This window comes from Mauremys mutica, chromosome 5 (genome assembly GCF_020497125.1).
Source record: "Mauremys mutica isolate MM-2020 ecotype Southern chromosome 5, ASM2049712v1, whole genome shotgun sequence".
In the NCBI taxonomy this organism is placed as follows: Eukaryota; Metazoa; Chordata; order Testudines; family Geoemydidae; genus Mauremys; species Mauremys mutica.
Window position 1 is genome coordinate 71596088 of NC_059076.1, and position 14710 is coordinate 71610797.

At 40.8% G+C, this 14710-nt stretch overlaps 2 long non-coding RNA genes across 3 annotated transcripts in view; one reads left to right on the forward strand and one right to left on the reverse strand.

Annotated features, from left to right (window-relative positions):
• Positions 1 to 3257: 3257 nt before the first annotated feature.
• LOC123371863 overlaps positions 3258 to 14710 on the forward strand; it is a 28316-nt gene continuing 16863 nt past the window's right edge. The window contains exons 1-3 of one of the 2 annotated variants that reach the window (XR_006579967.1): positions 3258 to 3409; positions 6280 to 6390; positions 14201 to 14406. This is a non-coding gene — a long non-coding RNA (uncharacterized LOC123371863). The remainder of the gene's footprint in view (positions 3410 to 6279; positions 6391 to 14200; positions 14407 to 14710) is intronic. The other variant, XR_006579966.1, reaches the window with a different exon arrangement.
• On the reverse strand, positions 3855 to 8615 carry LOC123371866. Its single transcript, XR_006579970.1, has 3 exons — positions 8513 to 8615; positions 7512 to 7731; positions 3855 to 4273 (listed from the first exon to the last, which is right to left on the reverse strand). It is a non-coding gene; the product is annotated as an uncharacterized LOC123371866 (long non-coding RNA).

Here is a 14710-nt window from a genome sequence, read left to right on the forward strand (position 1 = left end):
GCTCCAGCAGAAACAAGAAACCTTATTTCCCAAGCAGAGCTGTACTACCTTACTGCACTGACAGTCGCCCTAGAGGACAAAGGAGTTAATAAGAGCAAGACAACAGAAATAAAAAGGGGTAAAAAGTCAAGATCAAAGAACAATATTTAGCACACGATATTCAGTACCAAAATGTTCCTTTACCTTTGCTCCAAACTTGAAAAGAAGTATTGAAACTCAGGATTACCACTACCTACCATCCTTTATTGAATTCCAGGGTGAGGACTAGGCAATGGGCCAAGAGCCAGCTTTGATTGTGTTTTCTGATCTTGCTAGCCTGTTTTTCTCTTTCCTTACCACATGGGAAAACTGCCATTATCACTCACCCTTTATTGGGTAAGACGATCTTTTGGTATAAACTTGGCTTTTCTTCCTCCTCCACTTGCTCATGGAAGGATAAGACAACACTAGAGACTGGGGGTTAATTAAGGTCCCAAATAGAAAGGCAGAAAATTGTGTAAGAGTGGCTTGGGAAGAAGGAGGAGAAGAATAAAGGGGACTCCAGGCCTAGTCACCATAGGCCTGAGGTGATGGCCCACAGTGCAGTTTTTCTGTGTTGTTTTATGGCAAGGTAAAACCCATTTGTTTTGTCAGTTGTAAATATTGCTTTCTCAGCACCCTGAGCAATACAAGTTGTAAGGGAGAACATAAACAGTCTTGAAGTGTTTGATGTTTTCATTTGTACATTTGCTTTTCTACCTTATGAAACACCCTAACTGCTTACACAGCTATCATCGCCAGTCAGGATATTCCAAAAGAGATAAAGGAAATGCTGGGGATGTGAGTTTCTTGGGTTCTGAATAGCATGCACTCAAGCCATCCAAATCAATTCAGTGAATCCAGTATTTCACCCAATAGACCTACTGGGTCAATTTCAACCTTCGTGTAACAACATGTACTTCAATGTTGATCCCTTTTCATTTTGTTGTTCTACTTATAAAAAATCATTTCCCCTGGTTTCTTTCTAATTTGAATAGAGTTGGACCAGACATGAATTTAATCCAGTATTTTCTACACACATACCTAATCAATAACATTTCCATTTAATGCATTATGTAAAGTTTATGCAGGATGTACTTTGAGTACTTCTCAAGCCATGCTTTTGCTTACAGGACTTTCAAGTTTCAATATTCTACTTTTTGTAAACTACATTTGTGAAGACAGGGTCACTGCAGAAAATGCTGTGACATCCGAAGCCACAGGATATTTATGTCTCATGTTCCAGTGCCGCACCATTTACGAAGGATGAATCACTTTACTACTTGCATTATGGTATTGCCTAGAGGCCCATTATGTTAGGCACTGTGCAAAAGGTAGTAAGATACCTGTCCTAAAGGGCTTACAGTCTAAACAGAGAAGAAAGACAACAGGGAGAGAGAAAGAAAGAATTATTAACCCCAGTTTATGGCAGCACAGAGAGATTAAGTGACTTGCCCTAGATCACACATGAAGTTTGTGGCAGATCTGTAAACTGAACATAGATCTACTGAATCCCTGCCCTGTGCCTTAACTACAATACTGTCCTTCCTGCTCACATTGCTGTGTGGTGATAAAATGAGCCCTCTGCTGAATCAAGACCTCTCCTCCTTTATAGTGTTCCTGGCTGAAGCATCATATAAGTTCCCTCATGACCTGTTGAACAGGAACCTTTCATCTACATTTCCCCTAATTCATTCCACTAGGATCCACATCTAATCTACATACATTGCTTATTTTTCTCACCTCAGTCTCCAGGGATCTAAACATGCTTCCATCCCCAATTCTCACATGGGGAATTTGGGGCAGGTGGAAGGAGATATTACACACTGAATCTTAGTCCTTGTAGATGTTGGCCACGAATATGGGCCATTTTACCACGAGCTCCAGATTTGATTGAACTACAATAGAACCTCAAAGTTATGAATACCTCGGGAATGGAAGTTGTTCATAACTCTGAAATGTTCATAACTGAACAAAACGTTATGGTTGTTCTTTCAAAAGTTTACAACTGAACATTGACTTAATATAACTTTGAAACTTTACTATACTGAAAAAATGCTGCATTTAAGCATCTTAATTTAAATGAAACAAGCACAGAAACAGTTTCCTTACTTTGTCAAATCTTTTTTTAAAACTTCCCCTTTATATTTTAGTAGTTTTATGTCTAACACAATACTGTACTATATTTGTTTTTGTTTGTTTGTTTCTGCTGCTTCCTGATTGCATACTTCCGGTTCCAAATGAGGTGTGTGGTTGACTGGTCAGTTCATAACTCTGGTGTTTGTAACTCTGAGATTCTACTGCACCTGGGTGAAAACTACATACGTGTCCAATTCCTCTCTGCCCTGATGATAAAGTTTTCTATCAGGAATTGGAACAAATTTTGGCAAAAGATGCTAATTAAAAGAGAAAGTGAGAGAGTCCAAAACTTCCAAAACTATCCAGTATCTTTATAGATCACTACAGCTATAGACAATTCACCTTTGGGAAGGGAGCTGTTAGGTGAATGTCTTCCTGTTCACATCATGTGCTACTTACAAAGCCTGACTTGATCTACACAGCATGATTGAACAGACAGGTATCTTTCCTAAAATCAATGCCAATTAGAAACTGCTTTTGTGAAGCTGACAATCCGATGGGACTAAAATAAACTCCCAAGGGCCTTCAGGTAATGAAAAATGACCTAAGTGAAAAGGAGAAAGCAAATATAAAAGGAATTCAGGCAACCGTTCATTATCTGTACAATTGTAGAAAGAGGATTATTTTCCCAGTGTGTAACTAATTCTCTTCTTTTCCTCCCATTAAACATGCTTTGACTGATTATGATCCATACTGTAGAACAACTTATCAAACTGTATCTTAGCAGCTATTTTTAGAGGAAAACACATTTAATTTGACAATGGAATTTAGAAGATTAAAAAGGTGATTATATCATTCATTTGATTAAATCAAAAGCTTAGAAACTCTCTTTCAAGGAGATTTAAGGTATCCAATAATTGCTGTTCAGTTTGTTCATCCTTAGGAAAGAGAGCTGCAAAGGTCTGTACCCTTTGGATGGAAATATCCAGAGACTTTGATATCAAATAGGTCATGTGGTATCTGCATGTTTTCTATGCATGTTAATCCTGTTTGTCCATCTTACAATGTCTCCTTTGGTGTTGGTAGTCTATCACTGATGATGACGATATTGTCACAATTCTCATCTATGACTATGCATATGACTCTGAAGTCTGAACACTGATATACTGCGTTGGTCACACTGAGGGCCTGGGAAGTCCATATCTATGATGTTTAATGATACCGCTCTGTGGCACCTTTCATGTGCAGCCTGGAGATGATTTCATCGTTCCTGCTCAAACCAGTTGTATGCTGATCTTGTCAGAGACTGCCAGTGAGTCCTGTTCTGAGCCATTTGCTAGAGTTCTTTGCGATTGATGCCAGCCCACTGGAGACGGCTTTTCAGGTTATCTTTGAAGTGCTTATACAGACGGCCCTTCTTTCTTTTGCCCTGCCTCAGCTCCCAGTACAATGTCTGTTTTGAGAGACTGTGGTCTTCCATTCTGAAGACATGTCCGATCCACCGAAGCTGTGCTCTCAATTGCATTTCCTCAATACTGGTTGTGTTTGCTCTCTCAAGGACTTGCTATTGGTCACTCTGTCCTAAAGATGGTATTAATGATGGTCAGACTATATTCTGCACATTTACTCAAGAGGAAGAGTCTATTGCTGTTCGTTTTTCAACCCCATGTCATCTTATCACATCTCTCCAGTCACTGCTGTCCCTAGCATTTAAGTATCCCAGCAGTTTGAGCTTGTCATATGTAGGGTTGATCTGAGGTTGGAGTCCAGATCAGAGCAGAACTGCTCCTTGCTTTCCTCTGTGCTGGTCAGTGTAGGCACATAGACACTGATGACAGTGACATGCCGTAAAGGATTCAGAGGGAATCGACGTTTCATGAGCCATTCATTCAGGACAACAGTGAGGTCAGGAAGTTGTTTCAGGAAAGACATTCTAATTGCAAATCCAACTCCATGGATCCTGTCTTCATCCTCTGTTTTTCCTTTCCAAAAGGAAGTATAGCCACCTCCTAGCTCACTGATGGAAACTTCTCCAGCCAGTCTGGTCTCACTCAGTGAGGCAATATCAGTACTGTAGTGGGTGAGTTCTCTGGAGACAAGAGGTGTTCTTCTCTGAGGCCTTCATGCATTACCTCCATCCATAAGAGTGTGGACATTCCCTGCTCCTAGAATGGGTCTTTTCTTCTTTATTGTTTTTCGACAGCTATAGGATTATTTGCCACCCATAGGACCAGTTGTTATGGGGCAGGCAATGTTTAGGGCATCTTTTCTAGCCTCTTCCCTTTATAAAGGGTGAGCAGTGCTATCCTAAAAAGGGCTTCTCAGTCACCTAGGATGCTGCCAAACTTCTCCACTGCCCTGGGAACAGAGCTGACTAGTCCCAGACTGCCAGAGGTCATCTCCATCTGTTGATTCACCATGCCCTCATCACCACAGGACTTGAACTAATGAAATGATAAGGAACATTTGATAAGATTATGTTAATGGGATGAGATTTGTGAGAACACCTATGTGGGAAATTTTTGAGTGAGAAAGGTGTTGCACAGGGGCAGTCCCACTCTTTCAGCTACGGAATGCTCCTCTATGGAGTGGGCTCCCTAGCTAGACTCCATCTCCCATGGTGCACTGTGGTCATGGAACTCCCATGATGTATGAAAGAAGCTCAGCAAGAATGGGGATAATGTGTTTTAAAATGATGTACATCTCTATATCAATAGCACACAGCAAGCAGCGTGGTTATACCAGATACTTCCATTTACCAAGTTGTGAAGGCAACTGAGCAATCTATGTGTCCAATATAACTGCTCATAGCAATAACAATTCATCATAGATTATTGCTTATGTTTACCTTCTAAACTTGGAGGACATACAAGGAAAACTGTTCCTAGCATAGACCCTGGGGAGCTTTTTTCATCAGTTTATGCAATGCTGCTATTTCTAACATGTACAGTATTATAAATTTACAATTTATTTTCAAGCTGCATAGCATCAGGGTGTGCAGACTCCCTTGGAGTCTGCATGATAATAATTCAGAACGAATTATATATGGTATGAAAGGATAGCTAGCAGCTAATAAGAAAAAAAGCCTTATTATTTTCTTAACTGCGGATGCACCACATTATGCCTTCCTCTTCCTGTATCAGTTACAATGCATGGCACATGAAGCAACATAAAGCAAAGTGAGAATAGAAATCTCATTCAAACACTAATCAATCTCAGCCAAACAATTGTCACTTCTGGCCTATATACTTTAGAAGGTTACTCCACATAGATGATATTTTAGGACCAATTCTTTCATTCAATATTTATTCTATTCTATTATTAGTTGCTATATGATTCCCTGTGTTGGATTGTTGGCATTTGGGAATCAAGCAAAAGCTACTTGTCATATTCCTTCTACAGCTGATTCATCCCCTGAGATTTTTCAGGTCTAAACTGGTTAATAGTTTTCAGGCAAAATCTGCTTTATTACTTTCTATAATCTTGTGTATACAGTACTTCACACAAAATAACTAAGATTGTGTATGTTTTCCACTTTTATTATCAGTTTTAGTATAAATGTTCAGTTCTGTGTAATTATGATGGTTATTTTCTTACACTTATTTTAAAGTTTTACCTGAAATACCATTCTACCTCATAGCATTACCTACTCTTTTAATGTGACTTTATCTTCCCTCTTTATATTTTCCCCTAAGAGATCTCCTAAATGAATCATGAGGTGAACATGGGTGACATGAAGGCTAGTTCTGGAATGCCCAGTGCCTTTCATGAGGAATGACATGTGTGTAATGATTCATTTAAATCTTTATTCCAAGTATTGTGAGGTTCATCAACAAAGACTGAAATAGATTTGGAGAGGTTTGTTTACTCCCTCACTATGATTAGACCTAAGATAACAGGTACTTGTGATTTTCTTCAGAAACACTGAAACTTAACAGTCTTTGAATTTTTCTAACCTTTGAAGGCCATCAAAGAGCTCAAGTGTCTAAGCCACGTGGGGAGGAAAAAACAAAACTGCTGACTTAGAAGCAGGTCATTGCAACTGTAGCAGCAGAAAGGGAGAGATTATTATTATTCTTTAAGTAACAGAAAATATAACTAACAAAGAAATCTAAAAATGGAATGGATATAGTTTACTAGCAGCCATTTGTATTTATGTTATGAATCTAATATACTCTACAGGCATACATTCAACAGGTTTTGAAAACATCTTGGCTCTCAGTCATGGCTCGGTGTTCATTAAGCATTTTACAAACACATATGATGTAACATATTGACATTCTGCTGAAACAGGTGAGTACAGAAATGGTCATTGATTATAATTACTATCTATAGATTATAGATTATAGTAATTATAGATTACTATAGATAGTATTTTAGGATTTTACACGCTGTCTATCTCCATAGCATCTGAGCACTTTCCCTGTAAAATCAATAATAATATTGAAGACCCTGATGAGTTTCATGGAGTTCCTCCCACTTCTCCATTTTGGAGGGTCCACACTCTGCTTGGGATAGGGTCTTTCCGGGCTGTATGCTGAGAGGTGTTTGGAAATAAAATGGCTATTTGAATTATGAGCATCACTTACGGTGGAAAGGCTCTCTCTACAAGGAGTGTTTTGCAGTGTTTTCTGAAGATGGTCAGAGTCCTAAAAGTGGGATCAGAAGCTGACTGGGAACCACTGGAAGGACTTGAACACAGGCCTGGTGTTCTAACTGTGGCCTGAGCCATGGAGAAGGTGGGCAGCCACATTCTGTTGGAGCTTGAGCCTGTGCATTATCTTCACATTCTGCATTACATTCAGTCAATTACAATAATTCAACCTGGAGTGGGAAAGTGCATGAATTGCTGTGGCCAGATCCTCATTCAGGAGGAAGGGATAAAGTTTCCTAGCAAGCAGTAAGTGAAAGAAGGCATTTTTGGAAACTGATGCTACCTAGTCATCCAAATTTAACAAGGAGTCAAACAGAATCTCAAGGCTTCATATCACTTCGACAAATGAGGGCCGCAGGCCTTCAGTGGAAGGTGGAGACAACATCCTGGCCAGCTATTCAAAGCATTTTCTCTTTCTGATCAGCATCACTTCATTCTTCAATTTGAGCCAGCTGCTCTTTTTTTAAAAGCTGATTTCCTGTACGTATTCCAACATTTTAGTAGCAATTCACTATTTCTCCCAGTGGTCTCACATAGATATTGAAGGGAAATAGGGATAGTTTGAGACACTGGGGAACCCTGCAGAGGAGGGCCTTTGGAGAAGAGGATCAGTTACCCATCACTACTCCCTTAATTTTGCTGGAAAGGAATGATTGGGCCATCTACTCCTGCAATGTCATATTGGCATGTTAGAAGCATCTGATGGTTCACTATACCAAAGGCTGCAGAGAAGTTCACTAGTATGAGCTGGAGATCTTACCTGTGTCTATGGTCATGAAGAAGACATCTTTTAGTGCCACTAGAGCCATCTCTGTGCTGTGCCCAGGCTGGAACCTGATTGTGAGGCATCCAAGATGTTGACTGATGCAAAATATTGCTGGAGCTTGCTTGTTACTACTATCGCAATTATTTTACCCAGGAATGGGAGCTTCAAGCTGAGATGGTAGTCAGAGAGATTTTCAGGGTTGAGTGCTGGCTACCTGAGGATTAGGAAAAACTATTGCATTTTTCAAGACGTTTGACAGGTGTGCTTCTTTGAAGAAAATATTTACTATATCAGTTGGTAGCAGACGTAGTTGATCTTCTGTGGCTTTAACAAGCCAGTAGGGCCATAGGGCAGTTTCACAGGGCATGGCTCTAATATTTTTCAGGGCTAACTTACTTTTCAGCCTCACTTACTTGAGTATCCAGTGGAAGGAATGCAGTGGATGCTGTGTTAGGATGTGATGGGGTGTTCACTCCACACCTTCCCTGAAGGGACCAAGGTGGCTTGGAAGGGCTAATTAACTTATTAGGCCACACTTGGGAGACAATTAGGCTGGATACCCAACCCCTAATGGAAGATGAAGCTCAGATCAGCAGGTGTAGGATGGTCTGGGACAAAGCTAGGAAGCTGAGAACAGAAGTAGGGGAAATAAATTACAATTGCTTCCTATGGAGCTTGAATTAGACCCCATGGGAGGGGGCTAGAATACCGAGAAATAGAAGGGAAGTATAAAGGAGCACAGGAAAATAGCAATGGGATCTGAAGTAGAGGGTGGGTCTGGTTTCCCCTACCTGCCATTGGGGAATGGCATGGTCTTAGATTAGAGGATGGCCTTAAAAGACACCTGCACAGTTGGTCTGGAGAGACTTTGCTACCCCATATGGGGAGGACTATATTGACCTTCTGGAGGGCTAAGTCATGAAGAGGGACTTCATTTAGTCCCAAATAGCAAGAGGGGCTGTGGTGAGTGCAAATAAAGGAAGGGGATGTCAGACCTGAATGGAGCTAGTCCCCAGCGCATCCAGGAGGCGGTGTCCTAGTGGTGAGCAAATCCTCTGATCCAGGAGTATTAACTCAAACAAAGAATGTCCTATCTGAAAGAAAATGTTATCATTGGCAAAAATGAAAATGCCAGGTCTTTGCTGAATTTGTAATATCTGAAATATCTGTAATCCATAGTAGGACAGCATGCATTGTTTTTACCTGCTACTGACTGGTCCCTATAAGAAGATAAGAGTCAACTATAGCTACTATCTAATTGAATTGACCTTTTAGCTCAAGTGTTACAGGCATATGCTCTTAGGAGCTCAAACCCCTCTGTTGGCTCAAATGGAGACATTCTATCTTCACCTCTATTCACACTGTTTTTCTTCTGTTTTCTGCTTTGTCTGACTAATTTTTCTATTTTAGCAAGTGCCCTATTTTCTTTTCTGACAATATATAAAACTGGCTTTCCCAAGGGTAGGAGACAGGAGTGAAGCATAATGTACTGCTTACAGAGTGTTGTCCAGCTGGAGAGAAAAGCTGTAACAGGAGGAAATTTAAAGTTGCTCACTGACATCTTGTCCTTAGTTTTGTTCATAATACACTGATATCCACATTTGAGAGAGAGAGAGAGAGAGAGACATTTTAAAAAATCTATACATAAGAAAAGCAAAAACCCTGAAAAGATCTGTCATTCTTTCACCCAGCAGCCATTTTTGTTGTGTAAGGAATAAGCAACAAGAGACCAGGTAAGCTTCATTAAAGTACTCACAGAATCTCTACCAGAAAAATTTGGCCATAAGACAGAGTATCTGATTTCTGTCACAACTAAGCTGGAAACAGTGAAGACAACAAATTATCTGGAAAAAAGACTTGATGATTCTAAAGGAAAATAGGTAAAAAACAACCACCAAGGGTCTGTAGGGCCACATGAAGGGAGATTGGGGGGTGGTAGAACCTGTCCTTTCTTGTGGCAGCTTTGTCCTACACTGGCAGAAGCAGCTCCCTGAGGCCATTTTGTCTGGATCTCAAAAGATCTCCCAGCTTCAGGTGAATCCTTGAGTAAAATAGAACTGTTGTAACTATACGCTCTCCCCTCTCCCTGGCTGTACAATGAGGATGTGTATGACCAGAGCTCCTGAGCAAGACATGGCCAAAGGGTATGGCCGGAGATCCTGAGCAGAGCAATCTCCAACTACTATAATGGCCCTTTGGAGTGACTAGTCCAGATTAGCCCCAGAATGAGGGAAACAAGGGCAGTTTAAAGCTATATTTGCATACACTCTTCCTCAGCTGTAGCTCACTACTGAGTAGACAAATGCTCTTGTGGCTCAAGCAAATGGAACAGGATGAAGGAAAACAAAGTTCAGTGTGAAACTTAGAGGGCTAGGTGGGTTTGAGCAACAATATCTACACCACTATTATTAAGGTGCTAGCTGAAGGCCCGGTAGCATGAGTCTCTCTACTTGGGCTAGGATGCTTGTTCCTAGCTGCAATATAAACATACCCTATGTGGAGAAGCCACTATAAGGGGAAGAGACATTATGCTTTTTCAATGGTCTTCAGAGGATTATTAATTCAGGAATCCTGTGTTCTGTTCCTGGTTGTGGACAGGAGTGTGCTTTACTGATTATGATTACACACTTCCTGCCCTTAATATGTCCTCCTCCAGCCTGGTGTGGTCTATTCCAGTCTCTTTGACTCTCCCTGTGCCTTCCCCGCAAAGTCTGTCAATGAGCCCCTGCACCACTCAATTCAAGTTACATCCTCCTTTTCCTTCCCGCTGCCTTGACACTAACAGGAAGAGCTATGAGAACACAAGAGCTTTCCTGCTCTTAGCTCTGGTGCCTAGGACCATAGCAGGGTCCAGCAAGTCGGAGGAGCAATTGCAGGGAAAGTCCTGCTGCATGCCCAGTTCAAATGGAATCTTTGGAGAATTTTGTTTCCAAACTCCACCAAGTTTCTTCTCATTAAATCATCAGCATTTATTATGGTAGTGTCTAAGGGCCAACCAAGGGAGGGACCCCATTGTGTGTATTATAGAAACATACATAAGTGGAAGATCCCTGCCCCAAACAGCTTGCAATTTAAATATATAAGACACACACAGCATGTGGGAAAGGCATATACCACAAGCAGAATGAACAATGTCATGGCAGCAAATGTCATATTAGTTCCACAATTTGCGGGGGTTGGGGAGAGCAAGGAGGGGATCAGCTAAATGGAAAGGGAAGACTGAGGGACATAGGGCAGGGGAGAAGCTGTGGGGGTAGGTGTGAGTGAAGCGGAGGTGAAAAAACTGGGAGGAAGCAGGAGGGTTGGCGCTAAAAGCCAATCAGCAAAAGTCCCGTAAAAGGCAGCAAATGTCCAGAGGTTCAAAGGTCCCTGGTTTGGCAGCTTCTTCCCCTAATGGCTGGAGTCTCTGGCTGGCTGCTCACTGTGGTTTTCTCCCAAACCCACGTAGCAGGGTGGAAGAGAGGCACCACCTGGGTACCTGTACAGTTCTTGGTGCAGGGAGTTGCCTGCCCCCTTGTACAGCAGTTCCTGCTTTAGCTGCTTCTGCCCCTACCAGCTGGAGTTTCTACTGAGCATGTGCAAACTGCAATTTCCAGAGGCTTATAACTCAGCCACATTGGGATAGATTTTCACTGGCACAGCAAAAAAAACATCCCTGAAGCCAAGGCAACAATCCCCCACCCACCTCCTTTGCCATATTTCAAATCCCTACCCTAGAGCAAAGAGGTTCTAGAGTTTCTCACTGCAGTAAGAATTTTTTCAACAGGGGATAAACAACATTTTGCCTCAGCTTTGTTTTCAGGGCCAGCTGAACCACTTACACTGAAACTTTGCAGACGAATTCAGCTGGAGATAGACAACCAGCATGGAAAATTCAGCCTAAATGGTTAAAGTTTGGCAAAGTAATAAGCCACTGAAAAGGGTATTATAATGGAAAAGCACTAGGCAACCTTATCTATAGGTGCTGGTGACAGCTCCACCTATAATCTTGTACAGAAATACATAGCCAGACAATCCCAAGGTATATAGGAAATTAGTGCAATATTTCAGATACCACTGTGATAGTAGTGGGTAAATGTCTTTTGAATGGAAATGGTTGTATGCAAGAAGAAGGTTGGTCCAGTGATTAGAACACTGGAATGGGCTATCGAAGATCCAGGTTCAATAGTCTATTCATTGAAGTAAAAGAATGTTTCGCTGTGAGGCAGTAGCTTATGAAATCAATCATATGAATTGCTGTGTACCTCCTCAGTTGTGGTGTTTGCCCTAAACTCCCACTAACTTCCAATGTCATTCTGCAGGATGTGCAGCTGGTGGGTGTGCGGCCCTAGTAATTTAAAAGCTTCAGTGGCCTATTTATTTTATGCCTGTACACAACACCCTAAGTATCAGAGGGATTTACATGCATTTAATGAGTAGAATGAATCTCTGAAATCTGAAGATCCTCCCATGTTTTGTAGGTCACAAATGCACATCTTGTAAGAGAAATTGTTAAACTACTGATATTTTGGTAACCATAGCACTAAGACATTGCACAAAAACAATGAATATCAAATATTATATGATCTAATACATCAAAAGAGTATGCGCAGGTCAAATTATTGATGACTCTTACATTTAACAATATATGAATAGTAATCATTCAGCATTTATCTAGCAGCCTATCCATGTATCTACCTAATTCAAACTCTTTGATTTCACTGCAAAGAATTTCTCACTCACCAGAGAGTGCAGTTGTATTAAAAATTAATTTAGAAATATATTTAAAAATTAAACATGTTTGTGCAGTAGGTCTCAAATGATAGAAATGTTGTGCTAAAAATAATAAGCAAAACTTTCCACTGAACCTGGGGAAAAAAGCCAAGTTCCAACTCCCCCCTCAACCCACCACCACCACCTGCTTAGTACCACCAGAGGTGTATGCAAATATCAACAGGTCAAGCAAATTTCTTACTGACCAACTTTTAATTTTTGCTGCTGTTCTTGCTGTATTTATTATGCACCATAGCTTCATTGTGTGGCAATGAAAGTGCCCCCCCCTTCTTTTTTCCTCAAGACTTGATTAAGTGGTGTTCTAAAAATGCAATATTCTTTGTATAAGTGAAACAATAATTAAGAAAAAAGAACACCCTGTATCCCAGTGGCCTTTTATCATTTTTACACCAGAAATAAAAGTGCTGAATTAAAGCCAGTATCATGTCAGCTTAACTTGAAAAACTTCCAATTCATTGGCATGCTGCATACAGATGATTTTCAAGTTTAGCTCAAGTTGAATAGAATGGCCCAGTGCAGGAGAAGGGATTTTTCCAGGTTTATTTTGTTTGCAATAAGCTAGGACTATAAAGAGTTGTGTGCATGAAAAATGTTTACCGTTAATATTTCCTATATATCTGACTGAATTTGCATACGTACCAGGCAAGATGGGAACGAGTAGCAAAGCTTCCAACAGTCCTATGCCACAATTCCCAGCTCTGGCAGAGGAGTGCACAGTGCAAGAAGTTGGGGGAGTCGTGAGCTCGGTTTTCAGGGCTGCTTTGCACTAGACCCAACACAAAGTGGCCAGAGCCATGGATTGGAGCCCTAATGCTAACAATTACATAAATTGAAGAGTTTGCCAGGCTGAGAGTGCATAGAAAATTAGTGCTCTTCTTAAGTGTGGAGTGATGGTTATATTTTGTTATCCTATGAGTTCCACAAATGATGGACCACTCTAGAAGATTCAACTTTTGGATTCAGTTTGGATAAACACCTAAAAGATCCAGTGCTGTCCAACCCATTTAATTGTGCAAAATCTGTCTGTAAGACGCTTTTAAGATTTCTGGTACTGTACTTCATACAGTAGTTCTGCTTCATGCTGGTAATACAGCAAGAATGACCTTTAGTGTGGGGCTTTATTTCTGGTTCCAATCCCTGCCAGGACTCATTGCTTCAGAGAAGCATGGAAATAACAACTAATGGGAACAAAAGCCTGGGAACCAGCTTTTTAGAGGAAGATTCAGTTTAGCACTCCAGGAATGAGCAATGTTTCCAGAGGTCGGAGACAAGACCGGGAGAGCTTTTTCTTCAACATATGAGTTTGCTCATTTAGCAAACTGCAAAGAAATTAGAAAAAGAGAGCCATGCTGACATTCAGGGTGCCAAGAGGTAAAAGCAGTGATATCCAAGAGGCTAATGGAAAGGGACAGGGAGGACAGCTGTATATAGATGATCAGAAAGAGCTCCCATATCTCTTCATCACAGTCTAAATTGTCCCTGACTTATATAATAGCTCCTTACATATCACTGTATCTTTCTTTGACTCTTCTTTCCCTGTTTGGCTGCATCATAGAAGCTCTCATCACTAGTATCTCAGTGCTATCATTTATTCTCCTCATGCTATGATATTAGGTGAGTATTGTTTCCATAGGCCTACAGAAGAGCAGGAGTACTTGTATAAAAGTAAAGTTAATTAGCGCCCTGGGTGGAATTGTTAGCCTCCATGCTCCAAAATTACTGTCTCTTCATGTCCCAAACTGGTCAGATTCCAGAGTGGTACACACCAGAAGAGGCTGTTTTACCCCTCAAAAGTGTGGGGGGGGGCAGGGAAGGGGGGAGCGGTAATTTTTTTAGAATAAAAAAAAAGTTTTTGAGAACTCAAATGATTAAAAGTCTCATTCTCTTCCTACTCTCTCTATATACTGCAGCACCAACCAGCAGTACGATTGGAGCCATGTTAACTCTTCCTTTTCAAGCAATTACAATAGTATATTTGAACACTATAACCAAGGCTAGTCTTCAGGGCTAGTATCATAGCAAGGGTCTCACCCTGATTCTGACTCCATGGGGAACACGAAGGTGACCACAAACTGCTAGACCCAGCTGTTCACTTGGAAGCACCACCACTTGGAAGGTGAGACCATTGATCATTATATTGCAAACCTACAGAATTCAGAATGGCCATTGAAACCACATGCATTTCCTGACTGATCCTTGGTCTGAGATTGATGGATATCTACCAAACGTGCTTTGACTTGATCTGATTTTTAATATAATGCTGATGCTTGCTATTTTCTACACTGTATAATTCTAACTTCATTGGCTGGGAAATTTCAGAGAGGTTGGAATTTTAGGCCTTGGAATTTTTGTTGAGTCTAGTGTATTTTTATTGATTTATTTATTTACAAAGAACCTAACTTGTCACACTGTCAAGCTCC